Source organism: Notamacropus eugenii, chromosome 3 (genome assembly GCF_028372415.1).
Source record: "Notamacropus eugenii isolate mMacEug1 chromosome 3, mMacEug1.pri_v2, whole genome shotgun sequence".
Lineage (NCBI taxonomy): Eukaryota > Metazoa > Chordata > Mammalia > Diprotodontia > Macropodidae > Notamacropus > Notamacropus eugenii.
The window spans coordinates 486,402,260-486,429,324 of NC_092874.1; the positions used below are offsets into that span (position 1 = coordinate 486,402,260).

General features: G+C 47.8%; 1 long non-coding RNA gene across 2 annotated transcripts; it reads right to left on the reverse strand.

Moving 5' to 3' along the window:
• Nucleotides 1-3,801: 3,801 nt before the first annotated feature.
• Nucleotides 3,802-17,424, reverse strand: LOC140531783 (uncharacterized). 2 transcript variants are annotated; one of them, XR_011976441.1, is made up of 3 exons: nt 17,190-17,424; nt 13,060-13,145; nt 3,802-4,104 (listed from the first exon to the last, which is right to left on the reverse strand). It is a non-coding gene; the product is annotated as an uncharacterized lncRNA (long non-coding RNA). The 2 variants fall into 2 exon arrangements; XR_011976442.1 differs by having other exon boundaries at nt 16,952-17,424.
• Nucleotides 17,425-27,065: the final 9,641 nt, after the last annotated feature.

Here is a 27,065-nt window from a genome sequence, read left to right on the forward strand (position 1 = left end):
AGAATGAGCCCATGGATAAAATAAAATTGTTTGTCCTTGGGCTTAGCGCAGTTACATTTGGGGAGAGGGTGGCACTTCCATTTGGACCAGGTCAGCCTCAAAAGCCTGGGGTGGGCCCACACCTGCACGAAGCTGCAGTTACTGGAGTATTGACCATCCCAGTCTGACTCGTACAAAGGTCACGATGATCCACACAGAGTGTAAGAAGTGGACTGCCTAGATGGAGTTCCCCTGGGTGGGGTGGAGGAGCTCTGAGGAGAGGAGGCCATGTAGGAGGTTGTCAGCATGGAGTGAGACATGAGGGGGGTGGTGTGGATTTGGGGTGATGGCTGTGGGAAGAGAGACAGAGAGAGAGACCACTTTGCCCCTAGGTGGGGCTGAGAGCCCCTCACAGATGTCCAACGTGAAGAGTCACCACCATGTGCTTGTCCAGGCTCTTACTCCCTCTGGCTCTTGTCATGCTCTGACCCCACTGAGTGAAAGCCCGTGAGAAGTGATCAACTCTCTATGGTCCTCACACAGTGGATGCCACTCTATCCACCAGCAAATATCTGTGAGTAGCCATAGCAACTCCATTTATGGGATATGAATGATTGCCTATTTACCCAATCTGGAGGGCTCCAGGCCGCCACTCTTTCCTCTGCCCTGAATATGCTGTATCTCACTGAGCATTGTCATGTGATGGAAACTCCAGAGGAATAGTCAGGCATTCTTGGATGGCACATGCCATGTTTGGTTCTTGGTATGGACTCTGTAAAGCCATGCATTCACTGAACAGCTTTAGAAGAGAGAAGGGGCAGGAGAGAAAGGTTTAGATGCTGCATGTACAGAAGGTCAGGTCCACGGGCGACTCCACCAGAGGGTGACTGGAGATCATGAGAGCTGAGGAAACCTAGGAGGTGTAACCTCAGAGTGTTTGGTGGGCCACTCACAGGACTACTAAAGTGGCTGACTCCAGTGATGTGGAGCCTTAAGGACAGTGAAAAGACAGCACAGCCAAAGCAACAGGAACATCAGTGGAGTAAGGGCCAATGCAGAGACCAAGGGCCGGCAAGCACAGAGCCATCTGAGGTGACACTGCCTACCTGAGAAGGAAGAGCCAGGTGAGGACAGAGGAGGTGGGACACGGAGGAAGAGGCCATGAGTGAGGGGGGCCTGTAAACAGTAAAGGGGATTGCCGAAGGATTCCAAAGACCAGGGTTAGGAGGCTAGTCTGCACCCAGGGCTTGAGGGCCCTGGAGGGCTCTCCCAGAGCCCAGACTCCTTCCTCTGCTGTACTTCTAAGAAAGGGTAAAGTTAGCCCGAGAGTTCATAATGTAACCTAATAACATTAAACTCCAAAGATGTCCGCATGGACAGGCCCCTCCTAATGTGTGTCCAAATGGACAGGCCCCTCTTGATAACAAAGCTCACACTTCAATGGCCTTTTGCATGCAGATATCATATGACCGTCACACTGTCTAATTAGAGTCAAAGAGGTAAAGTGACTTGTCTACAGTTAGCAAGCATTTATTCAGCACCTTCTGTATACTGAGCACTCTACTGAGCATGGGGGTTCTGAGAAAGTCACAAGCACACACATACACTCACACTCACACATACTCATACTCACACACACTCACACATACACACACATTTACACACACTCACACACTCACACACACTCACACATACACACACATTTACACACACTCACACACACTCACTAATACACACACACACACACACACACAGAGCCACCCCTTGAAGAATTTATAGTCTAATGGGGGAGAGGCCACAAAAATAACTAGGAGTATATAAGACACCCACTGAGTAAGGGGGAGGCCATCTCCCAAGGAAGACACTGGGGGCAAGGAAGACTAGGCAAGTGGCAGAGCCAGCATTTGAACCCAGGACCTCAGAGTGCAGAGTCATTCAGTGCTTCTGCCATAGCAGCAAGTCCGTACCCAGGCAGGACTGGAATCCAAACCTCTCCTGAGTCTCAGGTCAGGGCTTTTTCCCCTGGGGCCACATGGCTATGAAGGAGCCCCCTCCCCTCCTCTCATGTCCTCTCCTAACTTGGCTGCAGCCTTGTCACCAGTGGCTCGTTGGATGTTTTCACCTGGAGGTCTGCTCACACTGGACTCCCCCCGAGCAAAACTTGGAATCTTTCTCCACAAACCCTTCCTTCTTCCCAACCTCCCACCTCAGTCATGGGTGCCACCATGCCCCTGGTCCCCAGGTGCCACCGGTATCATTCTCCACTTCTCACTTCCCCTACCACATCTATCCAATTAGTCACCACATCCCTCCTGAACTGCCTTCTCTAGTGGCCTTTCTCATCCCCCTCCCCTACAACTGCTGGTGCCTTCCAGTCCCCTCCTCAAACAACCCCACATTTGTCTTATGTATGTGTTTGTATATATCTGTGCTGGTTGTCTCTTGAGCTGACATGTGTGTACATGCATATTGTTGCAAAATTACTTTGGAAAACATAGGGAGACACACATACATATACATACATGTATATGTGCATATGTATAATTCAAAATAAATTTGATTGGGGGTCCATACAATCTGTGGGGAATGGGGAATCCGGGAAGGCTCCACATGGGAGGTATGTCTGAGCACAGCTGCTGGGATCCCTTTGTCTGGGTCTCTTGTGGATACCTTTCACAGAGTCTGGCCAGTGGCTAAGGCTTCCCTGAAACTTGGTTCTCAGACTGTGAAAGACCTTTTGGAGAAGAAGGAACAAAGTGTGGTTCCCACCCTCAAGAGCAAGGCCAGGCAGGAGCCTCGCCATGCCCTCCTGAATCCTTGATGAGTGACCCGGAAGCCTGTGGCTGGGTTGGGGGCCCCACATAGCTCCATCGGGCATTTTTTTGTTTTAGCGCTCTCCAGGGTAAGAAGGAGGCAGATGAATCCTTCTGAGGAATATAAATGTGAGTCTGTAGAAAGAGGAAAAGTGCGAGATTGGGGAGGGTCCCAGTGCCTCAGCAAACGTGCGTGGGAACCTCTGGAGAAGGACATTCGGAAGCTCTGAAGAGAAAGGGGGGTTGTCTGGGGGGCTGATGGGCCGATTCATTAGCCAACTCGGATTTTTCATTTTCTTTCAATTACCAAGCATTTATTCTCTCTCTCTCCTTCCCCCTGCCCCTCGCTCCATTAAACAAGAAAGGACCAACTCAAGCAGCACAATGGATCTGCCTTTCTTCCCTAACCCTTCTGCAGCCGGGGCATCTCCTACCTGTCCTCAGGCAGTGCCAGGCAGCTGGGAGCTTCGGGCCTCCTGAACTGCGGTTTGGCATGGCATGGAGCAGAGTTTAAGTCTTTCAAACCAAATGGGTTTCATTTAAAAGGCTGCCTAGTACCTTATTGGCAAAGGGGGTCATGGGAATTGTAGTTTTGCCTAGCTGGAAAGAGAGCCTAAAGTAGTATCAAAGGAGATGGGGAAGGGAATGGGGTGGGGTGGGGTGGAGAGTGCAGACACACACCTGGTGACAACTACAGGTAAAGGGCACTGCTACCCTGATCTGAATAGAACTGATTGTGAGCAAATGGAGCTTTGTCTAGCTCACTTACCCACTTAGGGAGTGATCTGACCATTTCCCCGTTTGTCTCTGTTTCTAGACCCTGATGAATTTATCTGTTCTCCACTTCCTCCCCCTCCTCTGCCTCATATTACCTGGACAATTGTCATTGCTTACCTTTATACACACATACATACATACATACGCACATGCATATATGTATGTGTGTATATATATATATATACACACAAACACATGCATGTATATATACACGCACACACATTGCTTGTATTTTTGACAACTTTACTGATGGGAGGCAAAGCTGCTAAAGGATTCTCTTCACGCTGATGACTACTGCTGAGGCGGTTCCTTTCTAAAAGAGATGTTGTTAGGTGTCTGGCCTTAAGCCTCTCATGCTGTCTCTCTTCCTGGGAGGAAGTCACATTTATACTAACAATTCCAGCTGAAGCCAAAATCTGAGGCAAAGGGAGGACCCCTTGAACTTTGAACATAATGAATTCCATGAACCAGACTTCCCAGTGACCACAGGTCACTCATCAAGCAGCAGCAGCCCAAGACCAGCAGGGGCCAATTCCTAAGAAAGGAAACATGATAGAGAGAGAGATGGTGAGGTCTGGTCCAGCAGGAAGCAGTTGTGATCACAGGGACAGAATCAACCAATCAACCAACATTTATTAGGAGGCATCCCTGCTGCCTTTGGGAGGTGAGCTAGTTCTCTGGGCTTGCAATGGCCAGATGTAAGCCAGAGATATGTTTCTTTCCACATGTGTGTTCACTTTCCCACTGATGTGTACATGTGTGGGAATGTCAGCCCCAGGACTATGGGGGAAATGTGTTACTACTGCTTTTTGCTGTGCTTCTCCACGGAATAGCTTGGCTTTGAGTCTCAGTGATTAGTAGAAGTCAGAAGGCTCCCAAACCATGCTTTTGAGTGGGGGCAGATCCACAGAGGACCTTGCCCCTCAGGTAGTTTCTTTGGAGGGAGCCACATGGTAGACCAGAGGCAGTCCTATACCCTAGGTGGAACACTCCAGCTATGGCATCCTAGATTTCAGTAATGTCTCACTGCCATCCGCTTTGCCATAGCACCCCAAGGACTGGGGAACCTCTCCATCAGACCTGCTACCTCCTCCATTAGACTGTGGGCTCCTAGGGGGCAGGGACAGCCTGCTATCCCCATCCTCTGAGCACACAGTGTCCCATCTAGTAAGTGCTTAAATGCTTTTTTTTCCATCCCCTCATTCACCTTGTTCTTAAAAAAAGATGGAGAAAAGTTGGCTAAAGGAGGGTAGGTTTGGAAATGGATGAATTAATAGACCCAAAGCTTAGATCCTGATGCTAAACTCTTGTCTGCCACCAACTCACAGTGTGACTTTGGGGCAGTCCTTTTAGCCTTCAGAAACTATAAGTCTAAATTGGTACTCATTGTTCATATAGCATTAAGACCAGGGACTCAAGTGCCTTTCATTGGATGGCCATGTAGGCCTGCTTCCCAGAGGCTTTAGTATTCATCAAAATGCAGGGGACTCTACTGGACATGAAGTACAGTATGCTGGACCATGAAGAAAAAGAAACACTGCATTTAAAGTACAGACATTTTGTTGTAGAATCCTACGATCTCAGAAGGAGGCTTGGATCTCCTCTGCAGCATCTCAGGAAATGCCCACCAATCTGATGGAAACCGTTCAGAGGTGTTGATCTCACTGCCTCCCCAGTACATTATTCCACTTTTACAGGTCAGTAACTATTTCCAAGGGTTTTCTTTTCAGGTGTCACAGTGGGCAGAGTGCTGGACCTGGAGTCAGGAAGACTCAACTTCCTGAGTTCAAATCCAGCCTCAGACGCTTACTAGGTGGATGACCCTGGGCACCCTGTTTACCTCAGTTTCCTCATCTGCAAAATGAGCTGAAGAAGGAAATGACAAACCCCTCCAGTATCTGCCAAGAAAACCTTAAATGGAGTCATGGAGAGTTGTACTCAACTAAAAATGACTGAACTATTTTCTTCACATAAGCCTAATTGGCCTCTTTTACCTACTCCCCTTAGCCCCTTTTTGGGGCCAAGCACACAAGTCTAATCCACATGACAAGCTTTTTACGTTTACTTTATCCACTTAATGTGTAAACTTGCACATGGATGAGCCTCCTCCTTTAGAATATAATCTCCCTGAGTTCAGGGACTTTCACTTTTTCCCTTGTAGTCCCAGTGCTTTTCCCAGGGCCTGGGACATATGATCACTTATCCCACGCTTGTCTCCTCAGGTGTTGTCTTCTCCTAGCTCCTCCTCCCCAGTTCCTTCACCTGGGCTCTATATAGAGTGGACCTTCCCCAACCTGATTGCCTTCCTGACTTATCAGCGTCCTTCCTAAAATATGGCCCTCTGAGGTGAACCCAATACTCCAAATGCATCTGACAAGAGAAAAGTGCAAAGGAACTGCCACCTTCCTTTTAAATTCTACTAATTTATTAAAAACCACAACAACATTCCAACTATAGTCTGGCGTTGACCTGATGCACCCATAATTCTGATCCCCTCATGAGCTTTGTACACACCATGCTGGCTTCTACTCCAAGGACTGAATGGGGCTGGGATATGGAGTCTCTCAGTAACAGAAGCCCATGATCTTGGGCCCCTCCCATCCACCGGAAAATTCTCATTTAGTTCCCCAAGAATTCATATGAATTCAATTTCTTTCTCTTTTCAAAATGCAAATTATTCAAAGATTATGATTTTCTATGGGATCTTAATGCCTATTTATTTAATTTTCTACATTTTTTAGACTATCATTATTTACCTTTTTAAAAATTACAAATAAATGAGAATTCTCTAATTTTCAGTCCCCTGAGATTCTAGCTAGGCTGGAATTAAAACAAGAGGAAGATGAGAGAAGGAGCCTCGGACACAGAGCTCAGGCTTCAGGTTGTCCCAAAGAAGGCCATTTCAGCCTGCAGCCACCAGTCTATCATAAGCAGTCTGCCTATTAACCAGCCAGGGGAGTTGTGATGAGCAGGGGTGAAATGGGTGGGAACCAAAGTAGAGATTAAGCCACGGCAAGCAGAATCCTGGATGAAGAGCCATGCCCAGTGTACTGAGGGACAGCCCTGCCTGGTGCCAACACACATGGTGTGCTTGCAGGCTTGAGCAGTGGAGGGGCACTGTCTCTCACTTCAAGGAAGCCATCCTCTGTTTCTTGATGGTTTCCTGCACAGAGATGAAGTCTTTTAACTGGCTGCTGAGCTAGAACTGAGTGTGTACTCGAAAAGGTCTGAGGGTGTTCTCTCTGTCTGCCTATCTGTCTCTGACTCTGTCTCTGGGTGATAAGAGCAGCAGCAGCCCCACCCCCCATTGCCACCTTATCACCCTAACAAGCCACCACACAGCTGTGAAGGCATGGGACTTCCGTTTGTTATCTCTGTGCCCCTTCTTTCCTGATCTGCAGTGAATGAGTATCAGAGCAGACTAGGTAATGACCATAGGAGCTTCAAAAGGTCAGAAAAGGCCACAGATCCAGCAATGAGAGTTGGCACAGAGTGTGCCAGTCACCAGGAAACTGGGAGACATCTGAGCGACCTGCTTACTCAGCCCGGTAAGAAGCTGGTCCCCTTGAGCAAAGGAGCAAATCATCCATTGGCTACTCACCACAACCAGAAAAGAATTTAGGATTTCCAAGGCCATGAAGTACTCTGTTTCAGGTTGACAAGGAGGATATTTTGTAATATTCACTTTAAGTTTGAGTCCACTCTCCCCGGGAGCCAAATGAATGTCTAGTACAGCATGTGTCTCCCAGTTTGGGGGAAGGCGTGTATCATTGCACTTTGGTCCTTGCTACCCCTTCTCATTAAATATTCCTATAGTATATCGTATGCTAACTGATTAACTGATATTGGGGAGCACAACAGATGGGGGCTCATAAGCGCTGAGAATATTATTACCCTGAGGAAAGGAGGAGTAGCCACTTTTCAGGGACCTGAGTGGGGGCTGGGAAAGTGAGCAGGGAGTCAGAGGGACCTACAAGTTACCTAGCTGTGCCTCTCATTGGCCTAGCAGTCACCTGAGATGGCTCACAGGGGGCAGATTATGCTCTAATGGCCATCTGACGACCCAGCATGGAGGGGGAGAAGCTGAAGTCTAGGCCAGGGCCAGTGACCAAAGCAGAGAAGTCCCTTGTGGCCTTGAGAGATGGATAAGGAAGCAAAGTCTCAGTCCCAGGAATGATAGAGACCAACGTGGATCCCTAGACCAAAGCAGTAGTCAGCAGAGTAGCAATAAAACATCATACCCAGAACAGGTGCTACCTAGGGCGCACAAATCAACCCTAGTTGGGTTTCCATATGACTAGTCCTGGAGGTTCTTTTCTGGGGGGTGGGGAAGAGGTCCCCTGAAATAGAAGAAATGGTACTTTTTCTGTTCCTGTCCATTTCACCACCATCACAGAATGGTCCTAGGACTATTTCTACCCCAGGCATTTGTTGACATGTTTTGTTTTCTGCAGTGCATAATAATTGCACCTTTCATTTCTTGTTTCCTTCCTTCATGAAGACCACTGAGAGCAGATGGAAGAAGCCCAGGGAGCTCACAGGTAATGAATGCCCTGTCAGACACTGATCTTTCTTCTTAACCTTATTTTGCCAACCAGTGAAGAGATGGGGGCTTCCCTCCCTGCAGAGAATTGCTGACAAGCTGTTAAGAAACCATTTACCCAAGTGTTACCAACACTGTGATCCTGCCAAGCTCCTTAAGACCCTTAATTTTCTCCTGAATGAAGGTGCTAACAAGTTCCCAAGTAATCCAGTCTTGTCACACACATGGCTACTCAGAAATGGGAAAAGCTTCAGGGACCATCTAGTCCAACCGAACAACTTTGGTTCTGTGAATCTCGTTTAATAACAGCCACCAGAAGAATGCACTGTGGACTCCTGGGGTAATTTAATATTCTATTCATGATCCCATTTTAGATCTGTTCATTCAGTCTTACAGTGGTAACTTTTGCCCCAATAAGCTCCAGATTGGAATTTGTATTGTGACTATAAGATGTGAAATTTTATTCTTCTGATAATTATGCAAATGTAAACACAATGATGAAGGAATTACAAATGTTTTGTGTGGAACATTCTGGAAGATTCAAAGAATCGGTTCAGCAAGATCTTGTCCACTTACTATTTTCTGCAAGATCACCTTAAACTTCTTTATTTTAAAGCTTTTGTAATATAAATTTAATATAAATAACATCTTGATGAAAGAAGTTACAATTTGGGAGATGTTTAATAGAATACAGTAATAACAGATGAAAACAGTTATGATATCGGCCTTTGTTATTTGAACAAAGCTTTGCAGACTTCAGCTCAACCCCAGACAAACGGCCTTAATCTGGTTTCCAGTTGAGCTCTTTTCTGTATTTTGATTTAAAACAAGAATAAACTGAAAATATTTGCCTACATAAATACGTAGTAGAAAATGGCAGGAGAATTGGATAGCGCCTTGGCTGAGAGAGAGAAGTGCATTTTTCTGAATTTTTAGCCCCCAAACCAATCAACAAAAAGTGAATAACTAGTTATCCTATAAAGTGCTTATTTTTCCATTAATTAGTGACAAATGTAATTACATTAAAATTACATTTAAATTTCTTTTGAATATGCTGCTTCATTTTTCACAACGTTGATATGGAAATTAACTTTTGGAAGGAAAGGATCTCTTCAGATGTGACTTTCTCCCATCGACCCACATGCCAGATTCTCACAGAAACTCTCCCCAGTGGCTAAGTGTTGCCACTCGTTCACTTGAAAAGCCCCCAGGGAAAAGAATAGTAACTTTCACCGTCTCCTCTTAGAGGCTCTCAGTGGCCTGAAGGCAAGGCTCTCTCACTTGTCTTCTATCCCCGAGGCCTAGCGCAGTAATTGGTCCATTAGTAGGTGCTTCCTAAATGCTTGTTAATTGGTCACTAGTCTAACCACACAATTTCACAGAAGAGAAAACGGAGGCTTAAATTAAGGGCTTTGCCTGCAGGCAACGTCAAAGGTGGAATTTGAACCCAAGGCCTCTTTCTCCCAGTCCAGCAGTCTTTCAGCCGCTCCCCCCTCACGCTCTCTGGATGAGGCCCTGAGGACAGAGCAGGGGTCCCAGGATGGCGGGCCTTGCCGTCTGTCTGATGGCAGCAACTCAGAGCCCAGGCCCAGCATCCAGCCACAACTCAATAGCCACCTCCTTGCTGGTCTCCTGGGCAACCCCTGAACTGGCCCTGGGAACGCAGCCTGAACTGGCTCAGAGACAGCTCCCAGGCCTGAGGAGGAGCCTGGGCTAGAGCAGGGCAGCCTCTCCGCCTGGCCGAGGGGGCACGGGTCCCAAGAGGCTCCCAGGATGGCAGGGTGGGGATGAGGATCACAGGGATCCTCAGGGTCCTGGGAAGGCAGCTCCCCTCCTGCATCTAAATGCACATCTGTCTGGAGTGACCCCCACCTGGCCCAAGGGCATCACTCTGACTGGCCTTATCCATTCCCAGAGTGCTCCAGGAAGAGGGGTTTATGGTCCTGCTGGCCCAGAGATGTGGCCTAGGTCAGCATGACTGGGAGGACTAGAGATTCTTCTCCTTCCCTCCTTCTCCTCCTCTGCAGGTGGTGAGAAATGGATAGCCAGAGGCTCAGAGAGAACAAGAGGGCAGTCTCCTCCTCCCTCTGACACTCCACCCAGATTCCCCTCCAAGTCCTGAGTGTGCAGCAGGGAGGCAGAGGGCTTGGACCAGGAGCCGATGATGTGACCCAAGTACCTCATGAGCAGCCTTCAGCTTTGCCATGTTCTAGACACTGAGATCGGGACTGGGAGGAGAGACAGAGGGGCCCCTGGGAAGTGGATGGAGCCCATAGACGCAGGCCCCCTCAACCCCTAAAGCCTGGCAGACCCTGACTCTTCTTGGCTTTCCCTCCTCCTTCCTTCCCCAGGGGCTCATAAAGGAAGCAGCCTAGATGTGCCCCACCCCCAGGATGCTGACACAAAAGCTGGCTCCTCCCTTTTTGCTGAGATGATCCCCTCTGCCAGAGCAGCCTGGGCACAGCCCCCACCCTGCCAGGTCCTACCTTATGCAAACTGTGCCCGGAGTATGCTTGGCACCAGCCCCTTGGCAGCCTGGGTCTGCAAACAGGGATTGGACTCAGTAGAGGTTGGAGGGGGCTGGCCAGAGGGCTGCCTGGGGAGCTCAAGATGGCCTGAAGCAAGGACAGGGGACAATACCACTCCAGAGGCCCAGAACATAGGGCAGGGAGGGCCTTGGAGCTCCCTTCAGCTCCATCCCCTCATTTACAGAGGAAGTCACTCTGGTTGGGGTTGAGGCAGGACTTTGTCCAAGTTTACCCAGCAAGCAAGGGGCAAGGGCAGGGGCTGGGAGGGCCAGCCCATGCCCATGCTCACCAAGCAGTTCCCCTCTGATGTTCTGCAGCATTCCCCAAAGCTAGAAAGAGGTACTCAAGAGGCCCTGTAGCCCTGCCCAAAGCAGCTGGCTGGCCGCTCCTTTCAGGGGTTGCCTGTGCCACCAGGCCTGGGCTCGGTCCCTGCTAGTAACCCAGAAAATCATCCTTGGGTCTGACCACAATTGCCCCGCTTTCACCACAGTCCATTCCTCATCCCTGGGCCTTCTCAGGGGATAAGTTGCCCCTCCAACTTAGGAAGCCAAAGCCAGACAGCTCTGGCCCATCCTAGCGGTAACAGCATCCAGGTGGTCAGGATGCCTGAGGCCAGGTCCCCTAACCCCAACATCAAGAGCAAAAAAAATCATCTTAGCTATTGCGTTTGACCTAGAACACAGGGAAGCCTTGCTGTTCATATGCCTCAGGGATGTTACAGAGTCACATCCTGTCTTCCATGTCCTGGAGCCTCAAGGCTGGGGCCATTTAGGGATGTTAATTACCAAGAACTCCTTTGGGCCCCCTACTATGTGGGGATTTCTGATCCCCCCTGAGCGCACAGGAGAGTCCAGGATTCCCCCCTCAGGAAAGGAGGCTGGATCCCCACCTGCCACTCCTCCAAGGCAGGATGGCCCAAACCAAGTCTCTGTTCACAGTAAGAGTATTGGGCCATGTAACTAACTGACTTACTGACTAACCCAAAGGTATGAGGCCCTTTGAAGTAGAGCCCAAGAATTAAAGATCTTTGAGTAACTTCCCCTTTTCTTCCCTCCCTCCAACTCCACCCCTCCTCATCAATGGTTTAATGAGTACTGCTCCTGTGGTCAGGAAAAGACCTGGGTTCCAATCTCACCTCTTCCACTGGCTAGCTGAGTGACACTGAACAAGTCACTGGACCTCAGTTTCCTCACTTGTTCAATGGGACCATCGTGCCTCTATGATTCACCTCATAGAAAGAAGGTCGAAGGGTTGGCAGTTTCGCTTCCTATTATGTTTGTCACCATTTCTGATTTCATCTGATAACTTGCTGTGTGTGCTAAACACCTGATATTGCCTGAAATCTCCCCATTCAGCTAAGAGCAAACATGGGGAGGTCTGGGTGTTACCTTAGAAGATGAGGATAGTGGAGGCAAGAGAGACCATCAAGCTACTAAGTCTCCAAATTAGAAGAGACCTCAGAAATCTTTCTGGTAATACCCCTACAAAGTATCTAGTGAGTGGGACTCCCTGCCCAGGGGGCTCCATTCCACATTGGGACCAACATAATTGGAAGGAAGCTCTTGGATGTGGCCTCTGGAGCCAAGAAGAACCAGACTCATCCCTCTCCTGCCTCCTCCTTCATGGCTGTTCCACACAACAGTACCAACCAGGTCTCTCTCCTAGTCATTGGAGGCAAAATTCTTGCTAGAGTCTTCCTTAATAGGCTGATCCTTCACCTAGAAGATGGTCATATTCCTGAGAGCCAGTGTGGCTTCAGAAAGGTCTAAGGAAGAGTTGATATGGTGTTTGCTGCCTGACAACTCCAGAAGAAATGCCAGGAGCACATCAGAGGTCTGTACACAACGTTTATAGAACTGACCAAGGCCTTTGACACTGTTAGTCATGAGGGCTTATGGAAAATTATGTCAAAATTTGGTTGCCTGGAGAAGTTTGTCAATATTGTATGTCAATTTCATGATGGCATGTTTGTCTGGGTTCTGGGTAATGAACAATGCTCTCGTGCCCTCTCAGTCACCAATGGAGTGAAACTGGGCTGTGTGCTTGCTCCCATGCTTTTTAGCATGATGTTTTCAGCATGTTGACAAATGCTTTCAATGAGGATGAACACGGCATCAAGGTCAACTACCACACTGAAGGTAAATTCTTCAATTTGAAAAGGCTACAAGCCAAGACCAAAGTGGAGGGAGTGTTGGTGCATGATTTTCTGTTTGTAGATGATTGTGTACTCAGTGCAGCCTCTGAAGCTGAGATGCAGCAAAGTATGGATCAATTCTCTATTGGCTGTGCTAATTTTGGCCTAATAATCAACACTAAGAAAACACAGGTGCTCCATTAGCCACCAGCACACCATCCATATGTGGAACTACCAGTTACAACAAGGTGAAAAGTTTTGAATGCTATAGATAAGTTCACTTACCTTGGTAGTACACTTTCCAAGGATGTACACATTGACAATGAGGTTGACACAGGCGTTGCCACAGCTAGCTCAGCGTTTGTGAAGCTCTGAAGAAAAGTTTGGGAGAGAAGAGATATTAGACTGACTACCAGACTGAAGATCTACAGAGCCATTGTGCTAACCTCATTGTTGTATGACTGTGAAACATGAACAATCTGCCAGCACGATGCCAGAAAACTGAATCTCTTCCATTTGAACTGTATTAGAAAGATTCAGAGAATCATCTGGCAGGATAAGGTACCAGACACTGAAGTCCTTGCTAGAACCCAGCTGCCAAGCATTCAAACTATGCTTCAGAGAGCGCAACTCCGATGGACTGGCCATGCTTTTTGGGTCCAAAATGTACTCTTGCCAAAAAGACTGTTTCATGGAGAACTCTCATGGGGCAGGTGATCACATGGTGGTCAGAAGAAATGATACAGGGACACTCTCAAGAACTTTGGATATGACTGTGAAACATGGGAGACACTGACACAGGACAGCTCAGCATGGTGTGCCTACATTACAAAAGGTGCTGTGCTCTATGAGTGAAGCAGAATTGAGACAGCACAAAGGAAACATAGGATGAGCAAATTTGGAGTAACCACCCCAAACATTCATACGGACCATCTGCCCAATCTGTGGTAGAGCATTCTGAGCTTGTGTTGGTTTGATCAGCCACAGTCAGACATACTAAAACTTCACTTTATCATGGTGATGTCATTTTGGTCCTCTTTGAGAACGAAGGACAACAACCAACCAACCAGCCAGAGGTGATGAGGGCCTGAACAAACATGGCAGCCGTTGGATTGGAGTAGAAGAAACATTCCCTCAATATTATAACTGCTGCTGTGAGCTGCCAGATGGGGGAGCCCCTTCCTTACACTGCCCTCATTGGCAGGAAGCCTGTGATGCTCACTTAGGTTTCTTTGCATAGGCTTTCTTGATCTGAAGAGATAGAATGTACCAGATCAAATATGGAAGTGTCATCAAAGGTCCTCTTAGCAACCAGGGCCATTAGCAGCCAGATCCAGTGAGGAGCCAGCCCTGAGGCCATTCGACCTGCTCTGCCCAGCCTTGGCAACTGAGACACCAAGCAAAGGAGTGCCTTGTCTATCCTCAATGCCATACTCAAAAGTGAAGGTGGTAAAAAGAGTGTCCTGTACCAATCACTTCCCATTTGAGTGCACTCTCCCCAGCACCGAAGTGGGTCTGCCTCGGAGGAGAGAGTGCACTCCCCTTCAGGAGGATCCTGAGATCCTTCAGACCTTGCTATGCCTTCTCAGTAAATAGAGTTTGGTAAAAGCTAATTGATGCTGGTTAATCAATATTAACCAACTGTTAATAGGCAGTAACTGGAAGAATGATAAGGGAAACACGACAGATAATTTGTGCTAAATCAAACCCACAATTCTTCAGGATTACCCTTGAAAACCCTGAGAGGGAAAATATTAACCCCTCTTTGGGGACCCTGCCCACCATCATGAGTACACGTCGTGAGAAGAAGCCCAGTGCCTGCCCACAGTGGGAATAAACAGAAACAGAGGAGAATCAAAATGAGTACTTTTTGGCAGGTGGTATGATGATTTCCTTAGAGAAACCAAGCACAAAAACATAATACAAACAGTAATTTCAATAAAGTAGCAGCACGTAAAATAAATTCAAAAAAATCATTATTTTGTGCTTTACCAACAAAACCCAGAAGGAAAAGGTAGGAGAAGAAATTTCATTCAAGATGACTACAGAATATACATACATATACATATGTATGTGTGTGTATGTGTGTGTGTTTGTGTGTGTGTGTGTGTATCTGGGAGACTACTTACATGGGAATACTATGAACACAACTATAAAACACTCTACAAAAACAAAGACACAGAACTGGAGAGAAATTACTTGCTCATGTTTGGGACTGCTAAAATGATCAAAACGATAATAATCTACATGAATTTACAGATTCCGTGCTATGGTAGTAAGACTCCCAAAGGGTTACTTAACAGAACTAGAAAATAGTCTAACAAAATTCACCTGAGGGAGAAAATGGTCACGAATCTCAAGGGAAATCATTTTTACAAGGCGGTAAAATAGTGGCCTCTAGTAGCAGATTTCAAAACATACTACAAAGCCATATGTAACAAAATAATTCAGTGCAAATAAAAAGTAGAAAAACTGGTCAATAGAACAGATCTAGCAGCTCTGGGACCCTGAAGAAATTGAACCCACTAGCATGGTGTTGTTAAAGTCAAGGACACAAATTATTGATACAAGGATTTACTATTTGACAAAAAGTCCTGGGGAATTTGGAGAGTAGTCTGGAAGAAATTGGCTTGAGAGCTCCATCTTCCACCAAACATACCATCGAATAAGCTCCACATGGAGCCATGACCTAGCTAGGAAAGGCCATTCCATATAGGAGTGAGAAGATGAGGGGATCAGATAACTCACAACTACAAACAGAGAATTCTCAACATCCCCGCTGTGGGCTTCTCTATCCCACCTCAGGAAACCTCATTGTCCTGCTAGACCATATCAGTCTTGATACATTCATCAGTGCCCTCAGTCCTGAAGCCCCTTCCATTTAAGGAGGGTGCCCAGGTCATCCATCACTTCTTTGGACTCCCCCCATTAGACTGGAAGCTTCTTGAGGAGGGCAGGAGCTGTCTGCACTTTTTGTATTTGCCCCCTCCCCCCCTTGCAGTGCTTAGCACAGGGCCTGGCACATATCAGGTGCCTCAAACGTTTATTGATTAGCTGGCAAGGGATAAACGAACAACTGATTACATAAAACTGACAATCTCTGGGCAAATAAAAGTAATTCACTCAGAGTTAGGAGGAAATTTGTTGAAGCAAATTTCTCTGATAAAGTTCTCATAGTCAAGATATGTAGGAGGTTGTCTTTAACTCTAAGAGGTAACACGTGTATAGCGCTTTAAGGTTTGATAAGAATGAGGGACATTCCCCAATATGCAAAGGACCAAAAAATAAGGAATAAGCATAAGCAGCTGCTGTGGAAGGAAGCTTCTTGGAGGCAGATTTCGACTGGATGTCAGAAAGAATTCTCACAACGAGGGCCAGCCCAATGTGAAAGGGGCTGCCTGAGAGTTTGTCTCTCCTTGGACCATCAGGTGAAGGAGCCCTGGCTCAGGGGGAGCTCTGAGATCCTGCGTCCTGGGCTTCCCACTTGACCAACACTGCTCAGAGCACTTTCTTCCCTGCACATTTCTGGGTCCTCTGGGTTCTCCATCCTGGGGTGGACTCCATCAAGACAAAGACAATTCTTGCTTCTCTTTCCTTCACATCATTCCCCTAAGCTCAGGCAATTGTCTCTGCTATCCTCCCAACACATCTCTGAAGTCAGAGGGGGAACATCACCCCAGGGATAGGGAAGAGCTCCAGCCTCAGATAAGTGATGTGTCCAGGCAACCCACTGAAGGAATGGCAGAGCTCCTAACTCCTAGTGGAGGGTTCTGCCCACTGCCTCCATCCAAGTGAAACAGGTAGGAAGCCAGTATTGTGCCCTTTGTCCAGCTCTGGCAGCTTGGGCTCTCTGCTTCCCACATGGGCTCCTCCAAAAGGGAGCTGGGCTCACCCTAGCTTTGAGCACTTTGAAGGAGTACAATGACCGTCTGGAGGGATGATCTAAGCAGCTGAACAAAAGCCCTTCCTTCATTCATGTGTTTCTAAAGCTGCCTGCCTTGGGAGAACAAAAGCAGACCTGGGTGGTCCCCACCAGCCCAGTCAGCCATTCAGTTTCTGAACTCTGAGAGAAGCCAGGACAGGCTTCCCTGAAAGTTAGGCTTTGGAAGCATCCAAGGGCAGCATGGTCATGGAGGGAGAACAGTCCCCACTCCCCTCCTCCCCCTGCCTCCCCTACCTCGGGCTTTGTCTTTAGACACACAGAGTGCCAGAGAGGAGGGTAGGAGTAGGAAAGGATCCTGGAGTCCCAGCATTCCAGCACAGTCTGTGCCCTTTCACCTAAGGAGGATGGCTCCTGAACTGGCCCCTATTCCCTACCCCAACCTCATATTCCCAAGAACAGGCCTGGGAGCCAGTTCTCCAGCTGGACTGCCTCCTTCTCTTCTGATCTTGCTTAGGACCCAGGGGCTGCTTACATTCAAGAGAAAGACTGGGCAGCCAAGAAAGTTTGCATTAAGGTTTGGAGGGCAGGGGTCTGGCCACAAACAAGCTTCATGGAGGTGTCTGAGAGCAGCGTGATCATTATATTGACCATAGATTTAAGGCGCCTGCTGTAGGATGTTTCTGAGCATAGCCGCCTTCCTGGAGGCCTGAGAGGCCTCAGTTAGTATCTGGGATCAGTCAGTGTCCATATATTAAGTACCTGCCATGTGATAGGCACAATTCTGGGCACAGGGAATGTGAAGACAGTAAAAAAGGTCTATGGCCTCACAAGGATGTCTACTAAAAGAATTCAAGCAGAGAATTCCAGCCAGGAGGGTCCCTGGACCAGACTGAGTGCCATCTTGGAGGGGGGTCCTGACTGCCCCTCAAGCTGCTGGCTAGGAGGCCATTATCTCTCCTTCACCCCTAAGTTCTTCTCTTCATTCCTTCTGTTATAATAATGAGCTTGTTTTAAGTATAGGGGGTAATATAATGGCCCCTAAAGTCCTTGGCTCTCTCCTCTTCAGCATCAGGGAATTCATTTTAAATTTAAAGTTGAGTTCAGTAATAATTGGTCTGAGTCCCCAGTTAGGAAAACTCCTACTATTCAGGCAGAGGTTGGGCTCTGTGCCCAACTTTACATTTATACCCACCTCTAGCTGGGGCCTGGCATCTTAGTGGTTGAACGAAAATTCAGTTCGCTGGGAATGTTTAGGGAATGGAAAAGCAGATTCTGTGATAGTGTCTATAGAGAGCCAGGCACCAGGAAAGCGCTGACCTTCTTTTGGCACTTTCCCCAGCCCGAGTCTTCTACCCAACATGCCTCTCTAGACAACAACTATCCTCTTCAGCATGTCTCGCACAGTTCAGTCCTCCTTTTGCTCTCAGAAGTGTGCTGGAGCACCAGTCTCCTGATTTCAGCTACTCAATCACTCTATCTGCTTCTGACAACACCCCTTCCTTTAATGCTAATTTTCTGACGACACAGCTTTGATTGATTTAGAGGGGTGTACGGGTCCTGTTCATACTTGGTTCTGATTGAGAGATTCCATCAGGAAGTGCTTTTACTTAATAATGGAAAGTGGGGGTGGGCTCAGGTAAGTGCTGGTAACTGTTTAACAACCAACTCTCTGGAAAAAAAAGTACACACAGTACACTTTTTAAGCTTAATTTGCTATGTAAACACTTTCTCCATCACTTTCTTACGTCTAAGCAGTCAACAAAACAATAAATCAAGGACTGATTTGTAGATTACCAAGGTGTAAATGCTCACCCTGAAAATTTGACAGCAGGCTCTCAAGTGCAGTTTAAGTTGGCTCCAGCACACACACACACACACACACACACACACACACACACACACACACGCACACATGCACACACATGCACATGCACACACGCACTCCTGCTGCCCTGAGACCCCTCAAGTCCAGGTTCCGTACCTTGCTCTGGAGCATCTGAGTCTGTGGTTAAGTTAACACTCTGCCTCATTCTCAGGAAAAGCTGATGCTCCCACCTGCCAAGTGTCTCCGGAGGGAGGAGGAAGGCCTGGCAAAGCTTCGAAGCCTGACAGTCTAATTAGAGGTGGGGAGGCGTTAAGAATGGAGAACAGCTGGCATGATGTGGGATTCCTCAAGGGCCTTTAGAAAAGAGGTTTTGTTTCTCCTGTTTGGTTTTTTCCACCTTTATTTACATGTCCCTGTACTTTACATGTAGAAATTAGGCTGCTCAGTTCCCAGGCTGCCTGTCATTTGTCTCAAATCCTGCCATATTGAGGGGAAGGGGGGAAGGGAAGCTACCCCAGCTCAGAGAAGATGATGTCACCAAATTCAAGCATCTCAGAGCTGGAAGAAACCTTCCCTGGCATCCAGGCTGACCTCCCAGCCCAGCAGTGCCTGGATGGGGACATTTAGCCTGGAGAAGAGACTTGGCAGTGACAGCAGGGGAGGGGAGAATGGATCAAACCACTGTCTATGATCAGCTGAAGATAGGTCTGTCATGTGGAAGAGGCTTGGTCCATGTGGCTCCAGAGATCTGAGTGAGAGCCAGAGGCCAGAAAGCCATATAACGGCCCGGCTATTGCAATCTTCATTTCCTTTGTGGCTACCACACACCACTACCCACTCACCTGGAGCTTGAGGTCCACTAAGCCCCCAGTTGTCCTTTTCTAAACAACTGATGCCCAGCCATATCTAGCCATCATTCCCTTGTGATGCTGGATTTTTGTACCCATGCTCAAGACTGGACAGTTCTCCTTTTAAACCTCATCTTGTTAGATTCAGGATCATTTGGAATCTGTCTCTATCCTATCCTATTCTTGGTGCCATCTGCAAGTATAAGTGTGCTCTCTACACCTCTGTCCAAGTCACTGATAAAAATGCTTAACAACACAGGAGCAAGCGCAGAAGACTGGGCACTCCACTGGACCCCTCAGGCACAACACTGGACAATTAGTGCCTAGCTCTAAATCCATCTAACTGCATTAGTTTTCAGTCTACGTCTCTCCATCTTCTCCATGAGAATATCTTTATCAGGTATTAACTTTATCAGAAGATTTGCACAAACATTAGAAAGAGCTGTATCCCAACCTCCAGGAAAGATCCCAAGCACAGCCAGAACTGGGGTGGAGGAGGGGAGAGTCAGGAGAGGGAAATAACAGACACAAATGTATTATTGTTAGCTGCCTTCCCTCAGTCACAGCACTGGGAGAGACACCCAGAGGAAAGGCTCTCTCCTTGAGGAAGGCCCTCGGGGACCCCAGAAAACACAGCCACATTTCCAAAGTCCAGAGTCTTTCCTGGTTCTGTTCACTCCACAAACAAATCAGACCCAAAACACTAGAGTTTGCAGCCAGCCTAACTATGTCCAGCAGTGGTCATTGCTCTCAAATTTATTCCTTAAATTGCTCAGCAATGCATTGCCCACCCCATCCCCCTCCACACACACACACACACACACACACACACACACACACACGCGCGCGCGCGCGCGTGCGCGCACACACACACACACACACACACACTCTAATAACAGAGGTAATGCAGCTAGAGACTTCTCAACCATGGTCCCTAGCCATGGTGCTGATCAGGTTCAGACCCTGCTAGCTCTACTGTTTTTCCAGGCTAGGTGCTAATAGTTGTAAGCCAATACATCCATTGTAAAAGGCGTCTTAGTGGACTATATGTTCAATAGTATCAGCAGTATGGCATGGCAGCCACAAAACTAAATGAGACTGTGGACTGCATGAAGAGAGGCCATGTGTCCAGACCTAGGGAGGAAAGACTCTTACTCTACCCTCTAAAATAAAATTCTGTGATTGCCCTGTCACTGCTTCGACTGCATCAGGAGAGTTTTAAGTGCCATCTTTTAGGAAGGACATTGACAAGTTGGATCATGCTCAAAGGAAGATGATGAGGATGGTCATGGAGGGAGGGGGATTCAGAGCTATAAGAGGATTAGCTGAAGGGGGCAAGAATATTTAGCTTGAAGATGAGATTTTTCTTCCTCTCTCTTCCTTCATGCTGGCCATGAAAGTAGCTGCTATCTCTTCACTGGTCACACACCTGCCCTCAGACACCTAGAAGGGTTAAGAAAAGAGTCACAAATTCACCTGACACCAGTCAGACCCCTATGTTGAGATCAAGTATAACTGGTGGGCACCAAGAGGAACTGACAAGGGGATCAAGGACAATCCTAAAATCAGAGCATGATGTCCAGTATTGACCATGGAAGCAGAAAGAAAACAAAACATACATTGCCCAAAAGACTTGGGACCTTTGCTGCACAAAATGCCCCAAATGGCCAGCCAATCAGAGAGTTGAAAAGTCATCATAGACAGAAGAGCACAAGTGGTCAGCAAGACTACAGCCCTAATGACAGGTCCTGCAGAGAGGAGAGAAAATGAGGAAACTTCAATTCAATCCTTTTTCATGAGAGAGAGGGAGAGAGAGGGAGGGAGAAAGAGAGAGAGAGAGAGAGAGAGAGAGAGAGAGAGAGAGAGAGAGAGAGAGAGAGAGAGAGAGAGAGAGGATGACAGATATAGCCAGAAACACAAGCAATAGCAGCAGAGGCAAATAAAGAAAGGTGCCTTGAGACAGCTGCCTTCAAATATCTGAAGGGCCGTCATGTGAAAGAGAAGTCAAGATGTGGCAGTGCATGGGAGGTCCAGAGAAAGAGATTTTAGGTCAATAGAAGTCGAGCAAGCATTATGACCACAGCTGTCTAAAAATAAAAGGAGCTGCCTTGAAAGGTAATGAGTTCCCAGGCACTGGAGGTCTTCAGGTAGAAACTGAAGACTGAATCAAGGACTCTCAGGGATAATGGGCAATATTGTCCAGATTTATTGCACATTAATCCCCTTCACCCACCTAACTTCCTGACAAATTGCCTTATTGACTATTCCTTGCACATGACATTTAGTCTCCAGTATCTGTACCTTTGAATTCCCTGACTGGTATGCTCACTTCCTGGAATCCCCACCTTCCTTTGTAGCATCCTTTCTGGGCTTTCTCTTCCAAAACCCACTCAAATGGAAAGGTTGAGTCTCCATATGATGGCTGACTACTCCTACTCCTCTCATGCTTTTAACCCTAAGGGATCATATCTTCTAATATTATCCCTCCAAGAGCCCTCATCTTGTGTGTTTTCCCAATACTTATAAATGAACCAACTGGAATTTAAGTTATATCTTCTGAGACAGCATTGTAAGTATAGTTGTGGCTGAAATATTCCCCCAAACCATCAGCTCACTCTTCCCTTTGCACACCCAAGGTTCTGGGGAGGGTGGGTGCAAACTGAGATAACTTACATAGCCAAAGGATAAACTCACAGGTCTGGACTGTTAGCATTGTTTTTCTTTCTTTGTGGAGTGCACTTGAAGTTTTCCATGTATGAAGGATTCTGCTGGGTCTGAGGGTCAGTGCTCATGTAGAGTTCTGAGGCTACTTTTCTTCAATGTGTATTGTTGACCTTGGTACTTCTCTGGGCTCCAATACAGATGCTGCCATCAGTCACGGGTGCTCCAAATACCAATGGGAAATCCATGTCTTCTGACCTTTGAAGGTCACAGTGTCATCTCCTCATGGAAGGAGAGAAAGAGACTCCACCCTCTACTCGCCACCCAGGCTGTTGGCTGCTATTCACCATTGTTGAAATGCTCCATTGGGAATGGGATGCTCCATAGGTGGTTCTTTCAATCAATTTCAATATGTTTCTTATATAAAAACATCTGCTTGCATCCAATGATCAAAGTACTCCACTTTTCCCCAATTGATGAAGATTTCGCATCTGCTTTACATCTTTAATTGGCCTACTAATTGAGCTAAGAAGGTCAGGCTCTTTAGCTGGATTTATTTAATTGGAGGAAGGGATTTCATCCTTTACATCCTCAGGGCTCAACTCACTTCATCTTTTGCTAGAGGTCCTTTCTTCATCAATCCCCCAGATGTTAAGGAGCTGCCTTTTCCCTGAAATTATTTTATATTTGGGGTAAATACTCTGTGTCTACCTACCTGCACATGAGTTGTTTCCCCTGAGAGGACATGATACCCTTTCTTGGCTCATTGCTTAGTGGCTTCTTGCCACAATATGAACCACAAGAAAAGTAGAGTGAAGCTACTCCAGCTTCTGTGAGCTCCCGGCCATTCAGGGTGTTGGGAAGGGAGGAGGAGAGGAGGCAACCAGCCAGAGTCACAGTCCCGGCCTACCCTTGGGAGCTCTTAGTCTAGCTGAGAAGCTGAGATGCACACATTTAAGCAACTTGTGAACAATTAGTAAGCTGCAAATCCACAACACTGGATGTCAAACAACCCAGTGAAGGCTGAATATCAGCTACCAATGCTCATGGGCACTTAGACTGCATGAAGAGCTGCTGGTGCTCAGGGCTGAGCCAATGAGAGTCCTCCTGGAGCTCAGGGAGCAGAAGAAGGTGACCACGAGAGAGCCTTGAGTGCATGTCCTAGAGGGCTCAAGTGAAGGAACTGGGGACGCTTCACCCAGGGCAGCCATGGGAAGGGTCTTCAAGTATTTGAGTGGCTAACATATGGATGAGGGGATAGATTGGCTCTGTTTGGCCCCAGCCCAGAACTAGGAGGAAGGGGGTAGATTTGTCTTGATGTCAGGAGGGACTTCCCTTTAATTAGCACTGGTCAGAGTGGACTGGGCAGTCTCAAGAAGCAGAAGGCTTCAGGGCCACTTGTCAGGGATGTGGTAGGGGGAGCTCAATTAGGGGCAGGCAGAGCTAGATGCTTCAGAGCTCCTTTCCAACTTAGAGATTCTGTGAGCTCATGAAGAGAGACCTAAGGTACTAAGGCCAGAAGGAGCTTTGTCTCAGAAGGCTTCTTGAAGGAAAGGAGCTTGGCTTTGCATTAAATCCTTCTGAGGCCTTCTTTGGCCCTTAGGATTCCCCTGCCCCCTATCTCTATTTTCCATCTTCCTGCCACTCTCACCTGCTTCTCCTTTCTGGTCTCCCCAGGTCACAAGTGACTGAATCAAAAAAAAAATTATTTCTGTAACTGGATGAATCAGGAATGATTAGAAACCTCTCCCATCATATTCATGCCCAGCGAAGCCTAGGATAAGACTTCTGACTGAATCAGAATGTGGTGTGTGTGTATGCATGTGTGTATGTGCGCACATGCATGTTTATATGTAGTTGCATTTGTGGAATTGTGTGTGAAAGTCGGACTGAGGGAGGTGGAGTCAAGGCACAGGACAGAAGCGTCCCCTCAGTCTGGCCCCTGCCCTATCCCAGTGGCTGCCTAACCTTCCAGGAAATGGCTGCCCTCGACTTGAAGTCCTGGAGAGAAAGCGCTGGAGACTTTGGGCCCCTGTGTTGTTCCTCCTAGGAATTCTCCCTTCTGTCAGACGCAAACCGTTCTGCTTTCATACAACATCTTTCTCCCTTTCTGCTCCCTCCCCCCAGAGTGGAGGGCTCAGTCCTCCTGGAACGCATCTTGTGTGCCCAGCCTAAGACTGGCTTGTACTGTGGGCAGACAGGAGGATGGAGGCTATGACAAAGACTGATACGCATCTACTTTCACAGCGCTCTCATTTGATCCTCACAGTAACCCTTCCAGGCAGGCATCACAGGTATTATTAGCCTCATTTTCCTGAGGAGGAAACAAGCCCAGAGAGTTGGAGTAACTTGTCCATGGTCACACAGCCAAGAAGGGTCATAGGCAGGATCTGAACCCAGGTCTTCTTGACTCCAGATTCAATGTGCTCCCTAGAACCCCATGCCATCTCTGAGGAAGAGGAAGCGTCTTCTCTGCCCTCCTCATCTGGATGGAGAAATGAGTCCGCACTCAAGGACATTACAGTGTACAGGAGACAACAAGCAAGAAAAACGAACAAAACAAGCTAGGTAAAGGATAAATAGGAAATAAACGAGAGGGAAGACACTAGAAATAGGAGGGCCTAGAGAGGACGAGGTTTTAGCTGGGACTTGAAGGAAGCCAAAGGACAGAACATCCCCAGCATGGGGTGTGGCCAGAGACCACATCCAGAGGTGAGAGATGGAGGCTGGGCTCACAGAACCAGAGGTGGCAGGTGACAGGGCAGGTTCATGTCTTTCCTCATGTCTCCAACTGGCACACTGCCTGGCACACAGTGGGACTTATCACCTGCTTATTGTTTGACTCACTCCACCACTTCAGCCGTGAGATCTCTGCAGATGACTCCCAGGCCCTGCAGACGGCCCCACCCCTCTATTTCCAGTTATCTCCAGATAATGGCTCCACCTAAATGTCCCATCTTCACCTCCCACAAAAACTGCCCAAATGTCTCCTCCGCCCCAGTCCATCCTTGCCTCTCATTGACTAATATGTGTGATGTGCCAGACCCTGGGCTGGGCAGGGGGATACGGGGAGATGAGGATGTTGACGGTAGTGACGATGGTGATGCTGCTGATGAAGAAAAGATGGCTAAGTAGAGGGGGCTAGGGAGGCAGATACATAGATATAGATAGATAGATGGGTAGATAGATAAATAGATATTTAGATTGATAGATTGATGTATGAATGGAGCTTTATTAAGACCTACTATGTGCCAGGCAAAGTGTTACATTCTGGGGATACAAATAAATACAAGCAAAAAGAAAGATGGTGGCCATCCTCAAGGAGCTTCCATTCTAGTGAGGGAGACAACACATAGAGAGGAACCAAAAAGCAGGAGGTGAGGACGAAGTCAAGGGAAAGGAGTGATCCAGAAGGTCATCGGCTAATCTGGTCTGGGCACTGTCAAGATCAGATGGATGCTTCCTCAAAGGACATTTAAGAAGGAACTCACCATTCAGGGGTTAGGCACCTGCAAGAAGGTTCTGTGACCTATGCAAGGTCACTCAGGGAGTAAGAGTCAGAGGCAGGATTTGAACCCTGACCCCTGACTCCAGGGAAACCCATGCTCTGCCCATTTCTGCATTCTCTGACCGTGGTGACATTGACTCTTGATCTCAAAGGCAAAGCTAGTAAGCAGCTTCTCCCAAACAACCAGAGGAGCTGCTCCTCTGGCTTGGTTCACCCTTCTTACTGTCCCTTGCCTAGGAAAGTCCTCTCATTCCCTGGGGCCACCTAGGGACCCACTCTCTCTGGGAGCACCTCTCTGATTTCCTCAGCTAACTATGCTGATCTCTCTCTTTTCCCAGGATGTCTACAGAGATCCTGGCTCACCCTCTAGCCTTCCTTGGCCATGAATCAATTCATCAGCCACCAATCATTCACCAAGTGGCTTCTGTGTGCCCATCACTGTGCCAGGTGCTGGGGATACAGAGACAAAATAAGGACAGCTTCTGCCCTCCTCACTTCCCACCAGACCTCCATATACAGTCATGACTCACTCTTGACTCATCTCTCCTCCAGAAGATGTTGAGATCTCAGAGACCAGGGTTCCAGTCTTTGCTCCTGCTTCCCTTACAGTGTAGAAAAGCAGTAGACTAGGTACCCACAGGGACTGAACAAATGTCTGTGCAGTCAGGACTGGCCATTGATGGCCTGTGTGACTTTGGAGAAGCCCTGGCTCTCAGTGGTGGCAGATACAGTCATGGCAAACACCCTGAACCATCCTTCCTGTGAATGAAAGGCACCTCCTCCCACCCCAGACCCAAGAGCCCATGCTACAGGGACAGTGACAGTAATGGTGACAGTGACAGGAAAGCCTTGGTGAAAACATGTTTCTAGAGCTGAAAATCAGAAAAATCGAGTTTGCCCTGCTCTTGACACAATTAGTGCATCATCTGCGAGTTAGTGGCACAGTGCTGTCCCAGCTGTCTGTCACCAGGCCCCTCTGAGCCCAATCCAAGCTCCCCTGGGGATGCAGGTGAGCCCTTTCACCTCCTGCTGAACAGAGCAGGCTCATTTTACAGTAATTGCTGGCAATCTTCTCACCCCCTTACACTCAGAGACTGAGCTTAGTGAAGGCAGGCTTTCTGGAGCAGTGTTGAGCACAGGTTCTCCCCTCCTGCTCAGGGATGGTGCAGACCCAGGGGTGGACATAGGTTCTCCCCTCCCACCCATGCTAACCCAGCTGAAGGAGATAAGGTTAGGGAAGCAGCCTCTGGCAGGAGCAGGGGAGTGGTAGTGGTTAGGAGGTGAAGGGGGCCAGGGGAGGACAGCTCAGTGCTGGGCTAGCAGAAGGTTGCAGACTTCTAGTCCAGAAGGGGCATCATCCCAACACTGAAATTCACCAGCCCTACGGCAGGGACTGTGGCTCTCTCATCATACCAGGAGTGACTTTGGGGACAGACAGATTCTAAATTCTACATAACCCAAGACTGCATTCACTGCTGCCAGTCCTGTCCTGGTACTGACTCACACTCAGCTTGAGGTCCACTGAGACCCGCAGAATTCTTTCATACACATCTCCACATTCTGTGC